Here is an 18,539-nt window from a genome sequence, read left to right on the forward strand (position 1 = left end):
AGATACCTTATCCTCCTTTAGACATTCTGGTTTCTTGGCGCACTCACTTTGTTTCTTCTTGCTTCTCTAGTGCTGGAATAGTGCTGAGCACATAACAGACTTCCCCCAAAGTGTATTAAACAGATTAATAAATACTGAATTGTAAGAAGAAATACAGGTGCATATTAAAATATATATTTAAAAATCTGTATATTATTAAACAGTTTTCACACTAAAAATTCTTCTAATCCTTGCAACAATTTAGGTATTCACAAAGCAGTTAATGTTATGATTATGCACATTTGCAGATGTAAAGTCGAGAGCTCAAAATAATTCCCTAAGGCTAAGAATCTATTTAATGACAGAGCTGGAGCTCAAACTCAGATTTTCCTAGTCTTTTTGTAGCTCTTCTTACTAGCTTCCTCCCACTTCTCAGACTTAGTGGTTCAAAGTGGAACCCGGAGTGCCTTCCTGGATTCCCTTGGCCCTCCTTCCTCTCTCTGGTCCCCTCCAGAGACATCCTGGGCCACTGCTGAGCTTCCTCCAACCAGAGCATCCTTAAGTGCTGAAAAACACAGCACTGCTGAGCCTACTCATCAGCCAGTTGGCACTTTTTCAAATGAGCCCACTGAATGGCAAATGCGCAGATAACACTGGGATAAAATGAGCTCCTCTTATTGATTTTTCCAAACCAATATGGCACGGGTGCTCCCTGTTTGTGCCATCTCCTCCCTCTGCCTGGAGGCATTCTCCGCCCGTCCATCATTTTAATTAGACATTACACCTGGCACAAATGCTGAGTTGATTAACCTTAAAGGAGCTGAATAGGTTCTCTGATCGTTAACACAGGGCCCCTGACATATTATAACTCATGTTAACATGTGCTGTTGCACAAACTCACAGCTTCTTCAGCCCACTTTCCAAAGCATGCCGTGCGGGGTAATAGCAGCTACAGAGAGCTCTTCATGAAGCATGCGCCCATAATAACACCATGAAGAGCAAGATTTAAAAGATGGATCGGTGTGGACTCTGCAGATACTGCTTTTTAATGTTTATATAAATGCATCTTCTGTGTCAAGGGGGTTCTGAGGAGTGGTCCTCTGTGTTGGAGTGTTGTAAAGGAGGGAACACCGCTTTGCAGGGTGGAAAACAGGGAGTTTCATCCTGTGTGTCCTGTGGTCTTTGAGTCATTTCTTAACTTCCTTGACTCTTGAACTCCTTATGTGGAGAATGGAGATTGAAAGGAATGTGAGGGTATCCTTGTGTTGTCTATAACTAGGGGCCATCAGCATGCCTCTTTGCTAGGGTAGGGATCCCAAAGACAGGGCATTGAGACACTATCACATCCTTATTCCTTATTCCTGGTTAAGTAGTGGCTGCTTCAAATAATTTATCCTTTGCTGATGAGATAATATGCCATAAACAAATAATTTTTAAAAAGCAGCTTTCTTCTTTTTCTTCTCCCAGATAAACTGCACAAATCAATTCTTATATGTTCTTCCTGTGGGGTTAACTAAATGCTTTCACCTCAGCAAAGCTAAAACATTGCCCTAATAAAACTGCACCTGCATGATTGCTAACTCGCTTCAGTCGTGTCCTACTCTTTGTGACCCCGTGGACTGTAGCCCGCCAGGCTCCTCTGTCCATGGGATTCTCCAGGCAAGAACACTGGAGTGGTTTGCCATGCCCTCCTCTAGGGGATCTTCCTGACTTAGGGATCGAACTCATGTCTCCTACATCTGCTGCATTGGCAGATGGGCTTTTTACCACTAGCACCACCTGGGAAACCCACATCGGCACCTAGTCTCCTGTTGTATCAGGGTGGAGAGATAGGAAACTAAGCCCACGAAGAAAAAGAGAAAATTTTAAGACCTTTTCCTTTTATTATTAAAGTTTGACCCTTTTAGTCTAAGAAAAGGGTTGTTTTTCAATGGCAGGTCTGGGATTCAAGTCAGGGATCCATCCCTCTGGTTTTCTCTGAGGGTCAAAATGACTTCATAAGGTAGACTGTGAGCTTCATGATAACAGGGATTGGATTTAACTGTTTTATTTGATACCACTAATGCTAAGAACAAAGCCACATAGAAAGTAGACACAAAGAATGTGCTGACTGAATTGTTTAAAATTATTGGAACTTCAAGAACAAGCAAAGACTGATGGAAAACATATCTGTGTCTGAATACTTTTATTCCTCAAATGGCATTATTTTGGTGGCCAACTACTCACAATTGTCTTGCAGGTAGGAAAAGCAATTCATTTCAGTGAGAGGCAGTTTATCCCGCTAGTTAGGCTTGACCTGGGTTTTCCTAGCTGTGTGACTTTTGTCAAGTTACTTGTTTTCTCTCATCCTTATTTTCTTTCTCATTGCACTTTGAGAATAAATGAGCTAATATGTATAAAGTTGGGCTTCCCAGGTGGGACTAGTGGTAAAGAACCTACCTGCCAATGTAGGAGGTACAAGAGATGTGGGTTCGATCCTTGGCTTGGGAAGATGCCCTAGAGGAAGGCTTGGCAACCCACTCCAGTCTTTTTGCCTGGAGAATCCTATGGACAGAGGAGCCTAGAAGTCTATGGTCCACAGGGTTGAAAAGAATCAGACAGGAATGCAGCAACCTAGCACACATGCATCCATATATAAAATTCTTGGCAAGGAATCTCATGCAGCCGGTATTAAGTAAATAGCACTTCGTTTTAACACATCCAAGTGAAAAAGAGGAAAAAAAATGATTGAGACAGTTCTTTGAATTGTTGTCAATCAACACTATAAATAAGCAGAGGATAGAAAAAGGTTAAGTTCTCTTGCTTTGCCTTAAAATATAGGGAGAAATCAGTCTCTTTGGAATCTCCTGGAAATAAGAATTTGTGTTCTGACACAATGATCTTATTTCTTACATACTTGTCTGGGAATCAAAGGCAAGGCCCTGCAGATGGGCTTCTGAGCACCTCTTTTCATCTCCTGAGACTTAAGGACTTCAAAGGTGTCCCACTTAAACAAAATCCCTGACCTCTAATCCTTGTCCATTTCTGTACAAAGGTCAACTCTCTCGGGCTTGTGGCAAATGAAGTAACATCCACTCTTGCAGGAAAGCTTCCTAGATTGGCGCCTGCACTGTGCTGAGTTAATCGGCTTCATCTTTGAAGTGTACAGGAACTGGGATTTCTTAAAAAGCTGTGATCATGCTACCAATCTCCTAAAGAAGTGCCCACTTTTCCTCAATTGCCACAGTGCACAACGAAGACAATAGCAACGGTGTCACCAAGTCAAGCTGTTCTCCTTGGCGCCCACCCTGACCTTTCTAGATAAAGTACCCTGGCATCCGCCACAGCATTCTCTACACCTGCCATTTGCTGTGGCCATCTAGCTACTTTCTGCATTCCTGATCCGACAAGCTAGGGCTCGTCCATTTGATATTAGACTTTGCCATTCTAGCAGCAAGCACAGTGCTTGAGACCGGGAAGACTCTCAAGAATGGAATTTTTAAAACTAATAATAGAAATGAAAAACTTAATCAATAAAGCAAGATCATGTATTGGGGAAGACATACTTTCTATTAAAAAGTATCAAATTTATACACCGACTCTTCCATCAACTGACTATGTTACCTATGGAGGTATCAAGTCTCTTCAGATTTTAGTTTTGGTATTTGTAAAATAAGAACAAAGTTACAAACTATACTAGTTCTTAAGCTATTTTAACCTATTCTGTATTGTGAAAAACATGTGGGGTTTTTTTTTTTTTTTTTTTTGCCTTCTTTTGTCACCCTGCTTATTTAACTTACATGCAGAGTACATCATGTGAAAAAGCTCAAGCTGGGATCAAGATTGCCAGGAGAAATATCAACAAACTCAGATATGCAGATGATACCACTCTAATAGCAGAAAGTGAAGAGGAACTAAGGATCCTCTTGATGAGGATAAAAGAAGAGAGTGGAAAAGCTGGCCTAAAACTCAACATTCAAAAAAATAAGATCATGGCATCTGGTACCAACACTTTGTGGTAAATAGATGGGGGAAAAGTGGAAACAGTAGCAGCTTTTATTTTCTTGGGCTCCAAAATTGCCATAGATGGTGACTACAGACACAAAATTAAAAGACATTTGCTCCTTGGAAGAAAAGCTATGAAAAACCTAGACAGCGTATTAAAAAGCAGAGACATCATTTTGCTGACAAAGGTCTAGTCAAAGCTATGGTTTTTCCAGTAGTCATGTACGGATCTGAGAGTTGGACTATAAATATGGCTGAGTGCTGAAGAATTGATGCTTTTGAACTGTGAGGTTGGAGAAGACTCTTGAGAGTCCCTCAGGCAGCAAGGAGATCAAACCAGTCAATCCTAAAGGAAATAAACCCTGAATGTTCATTGGAAGAAATGATGCTGAAACTGATGCTCCAATACTTTGGCCACCTGATTCAAAGAGCCACTCATTGGCAAAGACCCTGAGGCTGGGAAAGATTAATGGCAATAGGAGAAGGGAGTGACAGAGGATGAGATGGTTGGATGACATCACCGACTCAGTGGACATGATTTTGAGCAAACTCTGGGTGACAGTGAAGGACAGGGAAGCCTGGATGCTGCAGTCCCTGCGGTTTCAAACAGTTGGACACAAGTGAGCAACTGAACATCTAGCGGTAGGGGTGCTGGGGGGAAGCACCATGACAAGAGATAAAAGAAAAGACAAAATCCATCCTATTTTGTTCTTATTCCTTTTAGTAAAATCAGCAACACTTAGTTGTCCTGGCTGGAGAGTTTGTTCACATAGCAGCAGTTGATTGCAGTTTTCCCCACATCCTCAGAAACATCCTTACATGTACACTCTCAGAGAGTCCATCCAGTGCTGGTCAATGGTACCTAATCAAAGGCCTGGATCCCAACTCTGCGGAGCCTACAACACAAGCTTCTCCACTTTAATAATTCTAACCTCCTTCCTTTGGCCCTTGCCTTAGGAGAGATACCTCAATCTTACTTTACTTTTTAAACCCTCTTTTCTCCTTTTCAGGTCTCCATATTATAACTAACAATTTTTCACATTAAATTTTCTGATTCTAAGTAACTGGGGTAATTTCTATCTCTTTATGGCTGATATATCCCCTTGTAGGATTGTGGTATGTGTGAGATGTCATATTCATAAGGCACTGGATGCTGAATGCAATGCTCATCTTGTGTGAGTGATTTACCAAACAGGTCTTGTTATTATTTATGTTAATTTGCTTTCTTATTATAGTAAAAGATACAGAACATAAGATTCACCATTTGAACCACTTTTGAGTGAACAGTTGTGTGGAAATAATGCATTGACACTGCTGCATAGTCATCATCACCATCCATCTCAAGAACTTTTTTTATCTTCCCAAACTAAAATGTTATACCCACTCAACAATAACTCTTCATTCTCCCCTTTCCTCAATCCCTGGTAACTCTTAAATATTATTTTTCCATGAATTTTAATGTTCTAGGTACTATCAGAACAAGACCCAGTTTCCCCTTCGGTCAGTCTCTCCCATCAGGAAGCTTCCATAAGCCTCTTATCCTTCTCCATCAGAGGGCAGACAGAATGAAAAGAACAAACACAAAAAAATAATCAAATGGATCACATGGACTACAGCCTTGTCTAATTCAATAAAACTCTGAGCCATGCTGTGTGGGGCCACCCAAGATGGGTGGGTCATGGTGGAGAGGTCTGACAAAATGTGGTCCACTGGAGAAGGGAATCGCAAACCGCTGCAGTATTCTTGCCTTGAGAACCCCATGAACAGCATGAAGAGAAAAAATGATAGGACACTGAAAGCTGAACTCCTCAGTTGCTATGTGCCCAATTTGCTATTGGAGACCAGTGGAGAAATAACTCCAGAAAGAATGAAGAGATGGAGCCAAAGCAAAAGCAACACCCGTTGTGGATGTGACTGACTGGTGAAGGAAGTAAAGTCTGATGCTGTAAAGAACAATATTACATGGGATCCTGGAATATTAGGTACATGAATCAATGTAAATTGGACATAGTCAAACAGGAAATGGCAAGAGAGAACATTGATATTTTAGGAATCAGTGAACTAAAATGGACTAGAATGGGTGAATTTAACTCAAATGATAACTGTGGGCAAGAATCCCTTAGCAGAAATGGAGTAGCCATCATAGTCAACAAAAGATTCTAAAATGCAGTACTTGGATACAATCTCAAAAATTACAAAATGATCTCTGTTCATTTCCAAGGCTAACCATTCATTATCACACTAATCCAAGTCTATGCACCAATCAGTAATGCTGAAGAAGGTGAAGTTGAACTGTTCTATGAAGACCTACAATACCTTCTAGAACTAACACCCAAAAAAGATGTCATTCATTCAAGGGACTGAAATGCAAAAGCAGGAAATCAAGAGATACCTGGAGTAACAGGCAAATTTGGCCATGGGTGTACAAAATGGAGGAGGGCAAAGGCTAACAGAGTTTTGCCAAGAGAATGCACTGGTCATAGTAAAGACCCTCTTCCAACAACACAACAGAAGACTCTGCACATGGACATCACCCGACGGTCAACACTGAAAACAGATTGATTATATTCTTTGCAACCAAAGATGGAGAAGCTCTAGACAGTCAGTAAAAACAAGTCTGGGAGCTGACTGTGGCTCAGATCATAACTCTTCTTTTGCAAATTCAGACTTAAATTGAAGAAAGTAGGGGAAACAACTAGGCCATCCAGGTATGACCTAAATCAAATCCCTTATGATTATTCAGTGGAAGTGACAAACAGATTCAAGGGATTATATCTTCTAGACAGGGTGCCCGCAGAACGATGGACAGAGTTTCATGACACTGTACAGGAGGCAATGATCAAGACCATCCCCAAGAAAAAGAAATGTAAAAAGGCAAAATGGTTGTCTGAGGAGGACTTACAACTAGCTATGAAAAGAAGAGAAGCAAAAGGCAAAGGCAAAAAGGAAAGGTATATCCATGTGAATGCAGAGTTCCAAAGAATAGCAAGGAGAGATAAGAAAGCTTTCCTCACTGATCAATGCCAAGAAATAGAGGAAAACAATAAAATGGGAAAGACTAGAAATCTCTTCAAGAAAATTAGAGATATCAAGGGAGCATTTCATGCAAAGATGGGCACAATAAAGGACAGAAATGAGATGGACCTAACAGAAGCAGAAGATATTGTGAAGAAGTGGCAACAATACACAGATGATCAATACACAAGAAAGATCTTCATGATCCAGATGATCACAATAGTGTGATCAATCACGCAGAGCCAAACATCCTGGAATGTGAAGTCAAGTGGGCCTTAGGAAGGATCACTATGAACAAAGTTAGTGGAGGTGATGGAATTCCAGTTAAGCTATTTCAAATCCTAAAAGATGATGCGGTGAAAGTGCTGCAGTCAATATGCCCACAGATTTGAAAAACTCAGCAGTGGCCACAGGATTGGAAAAGGTCAGTGTTCATTCCAATCTCAAAAAGAGGCAATGCCAAAGAATGCTCAAACTACCACACAATTGCACTCATCTCACATGCAAACAAAGTAATGTTCAAAATTCTCCAAGCCAGGCTTCAACAGTACGTGAACCGTGAACTTCCAGATGTTCAAGGTGGATTTAGAAAAGGCAGAGGAACCAGAGATCAAATTGCCCACATCCACCATATCATTGAAAAAGCAAGAGAGTTCCTGAAAAACATCTACCTCTGCTTTATTGACTATGCTAAAGCCTTGGACTGTGTGGATCACAACAAACTGTGGAAAATTCTTCAAGAGATGGAAATACCAGGCCACTTAGCATGCCTCCTGAGAAATCTATATGCAGGTCAAGAAACAACAGTTAGAACCAGACATGGAACAACAGACTGGTTCCTAATGGGGAAAGAAGCACATCAAGGTTGCATATTGTCACCCTACTTCTTTAACTTTTGTGCAGAGTACATTATATGAAATGCTAGGTTAGATGAAGCAGAAGCTGGAATCAAGATTGCTGGGAGAAATATCAACAATGTCAGATACGCAGACGACACCACCCTTATGGCAGAAAGTGAAGAAGAACTAAAGAGCCTCTTGATGAAGTGAAAGAGGAGAGTGAAAAAGTTGGCTTAAAGCTCAACATTCAAAAAACTAAGATCATGGCATCTGGTCCCATCACTTCATGGCAAATAGATGGGGAGACAATGGAAACCATGATAGACTTTATTTATTTATTTATTTATTTTTGGCTCCAAAATCACTGCAGAGGGTGACTGCAGCCATGGAATTAAAAGATACTTGCTCCTTGGAAAAAAAGTTATGACCAACCTAGATGTCATATTAAAAAGCAAAGATAGCACTTTTCCAACAAAGGTCTGTCTAGTCAAAGCTCTGGTTTTTCCAGTAGTCATGTATGGATGTAAGAGTTGGACTCTAATGAAAACTGAGCTCTCAAGAGTTTATGCTTTTGAAATGGGTTATTGGAGAAGACTCTTGAGAGTCCCTTGAACTGCAAGAAGATCCAACCAGTCCATCCTAAATTAAATTGGTCCTGAATATTAATTGGAAGGACTGATGTTGAAGTTGAAACTCTAATACTTTGGCCACTTGACGCAAAAAACTGACTCACTGGAAAAAAACTGATGCTGGGAAAGATTGAAGGCAGGAAGATAAGGGGACCACAGAGGATGAGGTGTTTGGATAGCATCACCACCTCGACAGACCTGAGTTTGAGTAAGCTCTGGGAGTTGGTGAGGGACAGGGAAGCCTGGCGTGATACAGTCCATGGGGTCGCAAAGAATCAGACATGACTGAGCAACTGAACTGAACTGAAACCTCATCTAAATGGAAGTATGTATTATTTGTACTTTTGCATGTGGCTTATTTCAATTAGCATAATGTTTTTGAAGTCTCTTCACAGTGTAGGATGTGTCAGAATATTAATTTTAAGGCCAAATAATATTCTACATTTCTGTTTATTCATTCATACACTGGGGACATTTCAGTTGTTTCAACCTTTTGGCTACTGTAAATAACATCACTATGAACATGAGTGTAAAAAACCCTGTACGTGGAAAACAAAATGTGGGGTTTGGAGTGAAAAATACAGAGCTTTGAGAATGTGTTTGAACTCAAATAACTATCTGCTTGTTTAAAACAAGTAGATATAGGTCAACCTTTATGAACTCCATGGGAAACACAAATAAAAAACCTACAAGATAAACACAAAAACTAAGGAGAAAGAAACACAAATACAACCCAATGAAAATCATCAAACTATAAGGGAAGAGACTAAAAGAACAACAGAAGAATAGAGAAGAACTACAAAAACAACCAGAAACAAATAATAAAATGGCAATAAGTACATACCTCTCAATAATTAGTTTAAATATCAAAGGAGTGAAATGTTTCATCAAAAGACATGCAGTGGCTGACTGGATAAAGAAGTGAGACCTATCTCAATGCTGCCTACAATAGACTCATTTCAAACCTGCAGACATACACAGATTGAAAATGAGGGAATGGATAAAGATATTCCATGAAAGTGGAAATGAAAATTAAGGTAGCAATAGTCATATCAGACAAAGTAGATTTTAAAACAGTCTGTAATAAAAGACAAAGAAGGATATTACATTGTGTTGGCAAAAAAGTTCATGGGAAAACCCAAATGAACATTTTGGCAAACTCAAAATAATGATAAATGAATCAGTACAAGAAGAGGACATAAAATTTGTAAGCATATATTTCTCTTATATAGGAGCACCTAATTATGTAAAATAAATATTAACAGACATAAATGAAAAAGCTGACAATATTAGTAATAAATAGTATTATGGAACTTTAACACCTCACTTATATCAACGGACACATTATGCAGACAGAAAGTCAATAAGGAAACAATAAAAATATTAAATAAACAATACAAACTTCCATCTAAAGGATTAGAAAAAGAAGCACAAATAAGGCCCAAATTAGCCTAAAGAAGAAGGAAATAATAAAGATCTAAGAGAAAATAAATAAAATAGTGGGAAAAAAAAGAAAAGCAGCAAAGATCAATGAAACCAACAGCTTGCTTCTTGAAAAGATAAACAAAATTTTTGTAGTTTTAGCAAAGCTCATTAAAGAGAGAGAGGAACGAACATAAACAAAGTAAGATATGAAAGAGTAGAAATTACAACAGTTATCAAAAACATACAAAAATAAGAGACTACTAGAAACATATGTCAACAAACTGAATAACATAGGCTAAATGGATAAATTTGTAAAAACATTCTATTGCTTATGACTGAATCAAATGACTAAAGAAATGCATAATATAAACAAGCCAATTACTTGTATTAAAATTTAACTAGTGATCAAAAAATTCCTAACAAATAAAAGTCCAGGACCAGACAGCTTCACCAGGGAATTCTACCAAAGAAGAAGAGTTAATAATTACATTTCTCAAACTATTTCAAAAAACTGAAGGAGAGGAAACACTCCAAAACTCATTCTACAAGGCTAACATTACCATGATACCAAAACCAGAAAAACACAGTACAGAAAAAAATACAGGCTAATAACTCTGATAAATATAATGAAAAAAAATCACCAACTAAATATTAACAAAGACTATTCAATAATATATGAAAAGCATCATACACCATGATCAAGTGGGTTTCATTAAAACCATGCGAGAATGAATCAATATCTGCAAATCAATCAAAAATGTGACACATCACATTAACAAACCAAAGGATAAAAATCACATGATTATCTTGATAGATTCAGAAAAAAATACCGACAACATTCAATACCCATTCATCATAAAAACTTTCAACAAAGTTGGTCTAGAGAGAATATATATCAGCATAATAAAGTTCATTTATGTCAAAGCTGTAGCTAACATTCTACTCAGTGTTGAAAACTGTAAACTTTTCCTCTGTAATCAGACAAAAACACAACAATGCCCACTCTCCATTTCTAATTAACATATGTAGTATTAAACTTCCTAGCCACAACAATCCAACATGAAAGAGATAAAAATCACCCAAACTAGAAAGGAAGAGGTAAAACTGTCACTATTTGCAGTTGACATGATATTATATATAGAAAACCTAAAAGCATGTGCAGTGTGCTCAGTTGTGTCCAACTCTTTGCAACTCCATTAGATTGGAGTCTGCCAGACTCCTCTGTCCATGGAATTTTCCAGGCAAAGAATATTATAGTAGGTTGACATTTCCTCCTCTAAAAGATCTTCCCGACCCAGGGATCAAATCCACATCTCCTGCATTGACAGCCAGATTAAAGTCTCCACCAAAAAACTATTACAACTAATAAATGAATTCAGTAAAGTTGCAGGATACAATATTATAGAACTCTTGCTTTTCTATACACTAGTAATTAACTATTAGAAAGAGAAAGCAAAAAAAACTCATTAAAGTTGCATCATAAAGAATAAAATAACTGAGTAAATCTAAACAAGGAAGTGAAAGACCAATACTCTGAAAACTATAGAACACTGAAGGACACAGGAGATGATACAAAGAAATGAAAAGATATCCAATATTCATGGATTGAAAGAATCAATACTGTTAAAAGTCAAAAATACCCAAAGCAATCTACAAATTTAATGCAATATTTACCTAAGTACCCATGATGTTTTTCACGGGTAGAAAAATAACCTTAAAATATGTATGGAACCAGAACAGACTGTATATGAGAAAAATGAAAAAAAAAAAAAAAGATGAAAATTTCACATTTCCTGACTTCAGGTTATATTACAAAGCTATACTATGGTACTGGTACAAAAACATATGCATAGATCAATGGAAGAAAATAAAGAGTCCAGAAATAAACCCATGCATATAAGGTCAATTAGTCTACAACAGTGTAAGTAAAAACATAAAATGCAGAAAGACATTCTTTTCAATAAGTGGTGATGGGAAACCTGGACAACTGCATGTAAAATAATGAAATTAGAACATTTTATAATACCATATACAAAAGTAAATTTAAAGTGGATTAAAAACCTAAATGTAAGACTGGAAACCTAAACTCCTAGAAGAAAACATAGGCAACATATGCTTCGATATAAGTTTTAGCAATATCTTTGGATATGTCTCCTCAGGCAAGGAAAACAAAAGCCAAATAAACAAATGAGACCTAATTAAACTTAAAAGTTTTTGCACAGTGAAAGAGACCATCAACAAAACAAAAAGGCAACCTACTGAATGGGAGAAGATATTTGCAAATGTTATGTCTGATAAATGGTTAATATCAAAATGTAAAGAACTCTTACAACTCAATAGCAAGAAAACAAACAACCCAATTAAAAATGAGCAAAATATCTGAATATGCCTTTTCCAAAGATGACATACTGAAGGTCAACAGGCACATGAAAAGACGTTCAACATCACTAATCATTCAGTTCAGTTCAGTTCAATTGCTCAGTCATGTCCAACTCTTTGCGACCCCATGAATCATAGCATGCCAGGCCTCCCTGTCCATCACCAACTCCTGGAGTTTACTCAAACTCATGTCCATTGAGTCGGTGATGCCATCCAGCCATCTCATCCTCTGTAGTCCCCTTCTATTCCTGCCCCCAATCCCTCCCAGCATCAGGGTCTCTTCCAATGAGTCAACTCTTCACATGAGGCGGCCAAATCATTAGAGAAATGCAAATCAAAACCACAATGAGATATCACCTCACAGCTGTCAGAATGGCAATAGTCAAAAAGACAGGAGAAGGAGAAAAGTAGGAGAGATGTGGAGAAATGGAAACTTTGTTCACTTTTGTTAGGAATGTAAGCCACTAAGGTAAATGGTATAGAGTTTCCTCAAACAATTAAAAATAGAACTTCCATATAATCCAACAATTCCATTACTGGATATATATCCAAAAAAAAGAGAAGAAAACTCTAATTAAAAAAGATATATGAGCCCCAATGATTGTAGCAGTATTATTTACAATAGCCAAGATGTGGAAGCAACCTAAGTGTTCATCAACAGATACATGGATAAAGAAGATGTATATATATATACATATATATATATATGTATATATATATACACAATCAAACACTGATGAAACTGGAGTGTTTTATGCCTACTGAAGTAAATCAGAGAAAGACAAATACTGTATATTTTCACTTATATGTGGAATATTAAAAAAAATACAAGTGAATATAACAGAACAGAAAAGACTCACAGATATAAGCTAGTTTGCCAAGGGGGTGGGGAAAGAGGAAGATTGGCAAAATAGAGCAAGGGTAATAACATGTACAGAAGAGATATAAAATAAATTAAGATGCAACAATCTAAAGTCCACCACAGAGAATATACCAATATTTTAAAATAACTTTAAGTGATATGTAATCTATAAAAATATAAAATCACTATGTTTTACACCTGCAACTAATATAACATTGTAAATCACACTTCAATAAAATAAATCATTTAAAAATTTTAAATAAAAAATTGTTAGAAATCATTGAAAAGGATAAAATGTTCTAACTCAAAAAATAAATAAAAAGCAAGAAAAGAAACCAAAAAACTCCAAAAGTTATTTAATAAATTTGGAGAGAGAAATAAGAAATCAACAAAAAATGTAAGAAAAAAAGTTGCTTAGCTTACATTTCATGTAATAATTGTATCTTACTTTGTTAAATTAAGTTCAATCTGATAAAAGTTACTGAACACTGTAAACTGCACTAGATTCTTTGTTAGTGTTAAAGGTGCAGACTCAATTAGACACGGACTTGCCCCCACCTTCTGCAGGACATCACCACCAGATAGTATCAGAAAGATAAGTTGGGTCCACTGAAGTGCATCTAGGATAAATTTTTCCAAGGCTCACAGAAAATGCCTCATTTCACTGACTCTATGGAGTTTAGCCTTACAACCCGTCTCAGTACACCAGGGTATCACTTCCCACACTGCCTCCGTATGTCAGGTGTCATGTTATTAATCTGAGCCTTGGGGAGAAAAGTGGGATGAAAAAATATTTTTTAAATTGGCATCAGAAATCCTTTTAGAGAGAACACTGTCTTTGTTTAGGAAAATACCTTGCAGAACTTTCTGGAGGGTTGATGTCATCCTGAAGATATGGGCTTATAAGAGCCTAGGAAACAAAGAAATAGCTAAACTCATTTGGACAGAAACTATGGAGTGAACGTAAAAAATGGAAAATAAAGAAGATAGGCAGATAGAGAATAAATGGGACAGAGGGAGACCAAGAAACCTGCAAGGTGGATGAAGTCTGTGTGTGTGTGCGTGTGTGTGCAAAAAATCCCTTTTATCACCTGATTCGTCATCAAAGTCATTTACCCATATACAAGGCTGTCTTGAGATTATTTTTTGTTTCATTATTCTTTTTAGAAATCCAGATGGAAAAAGAAAATTAGCTTCCACATCAAAGTTGATCCACTGCAGAACAATCAGGTATCACAGGATAGGGTGAAAAAATATTCCCCAAAGCTGGTCCAGTGGAAGCAGAAATTTATAGCCAAAGTGGCTCATGAGAAAAGAAGAACCAGCAACTTCATCCCAACACAAAAATAATGGAGAAACCATTAGAAAAGCTATAACATATGGCACCGATATTTGAGGTATTTTTGCCTTATTTTTTTAAGGCCAGGTGACTATGTGTCCCTGGAATATCTGTGAAGATCTGAGGCCCCAATACAAAGTGATATCTAAGGTAGTGATTGGAATCACATGCTCTAGATTCAGCCAGAATTAATTTCTTATTTTTGCCTCAGTGTTTTGAGGCACGTTACTTCACTTCCCTGAGCTTCCATTTCCTCACCAGCTACCCTGATAATAATGTCAACCTCATGAGGTGTTTGAAAATTCAGTAAAATGATGCAAAGCAAGCCAAGAGGTGACTCTTAACCCCATCAATCAATCATAGACATTGTCTCTGAATTGTGGGGGCACATTCACCATAAATTTATGTTACAGTCCCACTGACTCTTACCCTTCCCAGAATATAAACAGAATACTATCACACACAAAAAACTGCACTTTTGCTAATTATTGCAAACACTCTCTTAAGCATTTATTTCTCTACTGGACTGTGAGCTCCTACCATCAGTTGTTCTTGTTGTTGCTAAGTCAATTCTGACTTTTTTGCGATCCCATGGCATTTCCCAAGCAGGAAGTGGGCTGCCATTTCCTTCTCCAGGGGATTTTCCCGACTCAGGGATTGAACCCACATTTCCTGCTTGGCAGGCAGATTCTTCAATGCTGAGTCAACTGGGAAGCCTGTACCATCAGTACTGCAGTCTACTGGCTGCAATAGGTACACACAACAACAGATATGCTGCTGGGCAGATGGATGAAGAAATGGATGAAGGCTGACAGAGGATGAAGTATAATCCATGCTCGCCTGGTGCTGGCACCTCAAAGGAATCCTAGGAAGGTACAGACTAACTCAGGGAATTCCAAGTATGGACTTTGTTCCAGAACTTCACTTCTTATCCCCTTTCTCCTGGGTTTTATTCCCCAGCAATTCTGACTGCGGTGGAAACAATTAGCATGTTTATCTGACTTGTCAGTTTCCATTTCTCCACTCCCCATTAGTCCAAGTTTCCATTTGTGGTTCCTTCCCCCTGTGATTCTGGACCACAGTCATTGTTTTCTCGTTGGGTATATGATTTAAGCCTGTCATTGAAGATTGAATGTTAGGATTTTTGCTTACAAGTCTAGTAGACAAAATTGATTCTGTCTCTTTCTCCAGATTCTGTAACTTGGAGGTGTGAGGCTGGGAGGCGCTCTGGCCAGTCTTGCTATCATGAGGAAGATAGGAAGTGAGGAGATGCTGTTGGAAAGAGTGGTGTTGATAAACTTGCTATAAACAGGGTTGCCACAAACTTTTGATTTGTAAAAACTGCAGTATCTGTGAAGCACAATAAAAAAAACCAAACTAGAAACGACTGTATTATTATATGATACAGCAAACTTCACTTGTAGTTCATTTATTATATAAATCAGTTGGAGATGAGCATTCTATTGCCTGACATTAAAAAACTATTAGCTAAGAGGAAGGATGCTGTTTTTAATTCCTCACAGTCTTTCTTCCAAACTTCTTTTCTGGTGACAGAATACATCTTTTCATTTTGGAAACTCTTCCTTCTCCCTGTGGTCTTGTGAATTTTGCCCTACCTCCTGTGCAGCCCGAGCAAATCAGAGCCCTGTTAGAAATCCGGGATGCCTACTGAGTGTGAGAGGGTCATACCGGAACTAAGAGGTGGGACAGTGGAAGCCTGAAGATTTCTATGGTTCTCTTCACACTATGAGAAGAGAATATAGTAACCATTTGGTTGTCAAGATGACCATAGCACTGGGTGTGGACGAATAGGGTCTTGATGGCATCATTTGGAAACCTAGATCCAATTATTTCTGAAGCTGGTTCCATCCCTTGCAATTCCCAGCTATGAGAACCGGTAAATTTCCTTATTGCCTCAAACTGGCTTGAATTGGATTCCCATCATTTGTAGCTTGAACGGTGTTAATGAGGACACTGAACCTCTCACAGACATGAAGTTCTCTTGGTAATTCCTGCCTCAATGTTCCTGCATATGACATTTCTACTCTCTGGTAGGTGATGTTTAATTATTAAGTTTCTGCTGCATTGTAACCCCTTTCGAAATTTAGTGGCTTGAAACAACACTCATGTATTTGTTTCATGATTCTCTGTGTTAGAAATTTGGAATGAACTGACCTGGGTGGCTCTTCTGGTCTCAGCTGGGATTACTGACTAGTTCTGTAGCTAGTCTCTCTGCTTCTGGAGCTGGGTGGCTATTATCAGGAGTGACTGAGTCACATAGCTGTCATCATCCTGTGGACAGGCATATACTCCTTTGTATGGTTATCTTGGGGCTTCCCAGGTGGCACTAGTGGTAAAGAACCCATCTGCCAATCCAGGAGACATAAGAGATGCAGCTTCAATTCCTGGGTCAGGAAGATGCCATGGAGTAGGAAATGGCAGCCCACTCCAGTATTCTTGCCAGAAGAATCCCATGGACAGAGGATCCTGGCTGGCTACAGTCCATGGGGTTGCGAAGAGTCGGATACCACCGAAGTGACTTAGCATGCATGCATGCATGGATGGGTTGTCTCAGGATTCCCTAGAGAGGATGGAAGGAAGCAAGTTCCTCTTGAGATTGAAACTTAGAACTGACACAGCATTATTCTTCTGTATTCACTTGGCCAAAGCAAGATCAGGTGGCCATCCCAAGTCCATGGTTGGGAAGGACAAGATAGGAGAAAAAGTGGACTTTAGGATCAATTGCAGGCCACATTTTGTCAATTATCTGCCATAGTGTCCAACTATTAAAGTTCTCTTCGCCATTTGAAATAATGCTCAGCTGCACTTCTGTCTTCAAAATCTTTCCTGATCTCACATCTGGACAAAACATCTTTTTGTTTGACACATAGTTAGCCCTCTTGAGATATTAGGCAAATGAACAAATGAATGAATGAGTGAATGAGTTTCTTCTCTGGAAATCCTCATTCATACTGTTGTTGTTGTTTAGTTGCTGAGTCGGGACTGACTCTTCTGTGACCCCATGGACTGTAGCCCACCAGGCTCTTCTGTCTATGGGATTTCCCAGGCAAGAACACTGAAACGGGTTGTGGTTTCCCTCTCCAGGAGATCTTCCTGACCCAGGGATCAAACCTGCATCTCCTGCCTTGGCAGATATTCTCTACAGCTGAGCCACTTGTACATGTTACCGCCATTGCATTCATCTGTCTTCCCTTTGGAATGGAGGGTTCTTTAAAGAAAAAGGCCACATGTATCTCGTCTTTCTATTCCCCGTGCCTGGTGCTGTTGTGTGCAGAGTAGGTATACAAGCGTGCCAATGAAGCCGACTCTGCCTAAAGCAAACTTTCCTTTTCCTTTCCTACCAAAAATGACCTGCTGATGTGACCGGAAGCTCTATTCACCGACAAATTGGATTATAGTTGTTCAGAATCACAAAAAGTACAAAACTCAGATAGTTAATCATAACAAAATTAGCTCAGTGAGTCTCCATCTAAATCAAATCAAATATCCGTTTTATAGACTTCTGAACAGATACAATCATTCTTGCAACTGAAAGACAGCTAGGGAGAAGGCAGGTGCCAGCGAAGATGTGAAAGGGCTAATGTATCTTCATGTGTCACCGGGGGTTGATAGGTAAAAAACAAATAAATAAAGGCCCCCATAAATTAATTGCAGTGGTTTGGTATAACCTAATCAATGTGTGACTGGGTAGATGATGGAATTCAGTAGACTGTGCCAGAGAGTGGACAGAAATAAATAAAGTCTTTCGTTTCAGATGAAGAAATTATCAGAGAAAAATGAAATCTGATGAGAGATTTGGCCAACAATTTAGAGCAATGAATTTCCAGTTAGCTTATTCTTTGTCAGATATACATGTGTGTATGTAGATACACACATCATTTTTAAACATATAGTTAACTGCTTTTTAATTAGGTCCCCATTTTGGCAATTATCCGACATGAAAAGGATTCTTCAAGTAGTTCTGATATCTTTTTTCCTGTGTGTAGGAAAATGGGAGAGTGGAAATCGGGCGTGGGGCAAAGTGAAGGGAAGTCATGAGGTTGAGGAATTCTTGGACAAGAAGAGAG

Source organism: Odocoileus virginianus, chromosome 31 (genome assembly GCF_023699985.2).
Source record: "Odocoileus virginianus isolate 20LAN1187 ecotype Illinois chromosome 31, Ovbor_1.2, whole genome shotgun sequence".
NCBI lineage: Eukaryota > Metazoa > Chordata > Mammalia > Artiodactyla > Cervidae > Odocoileus > Odocoileus virginianus.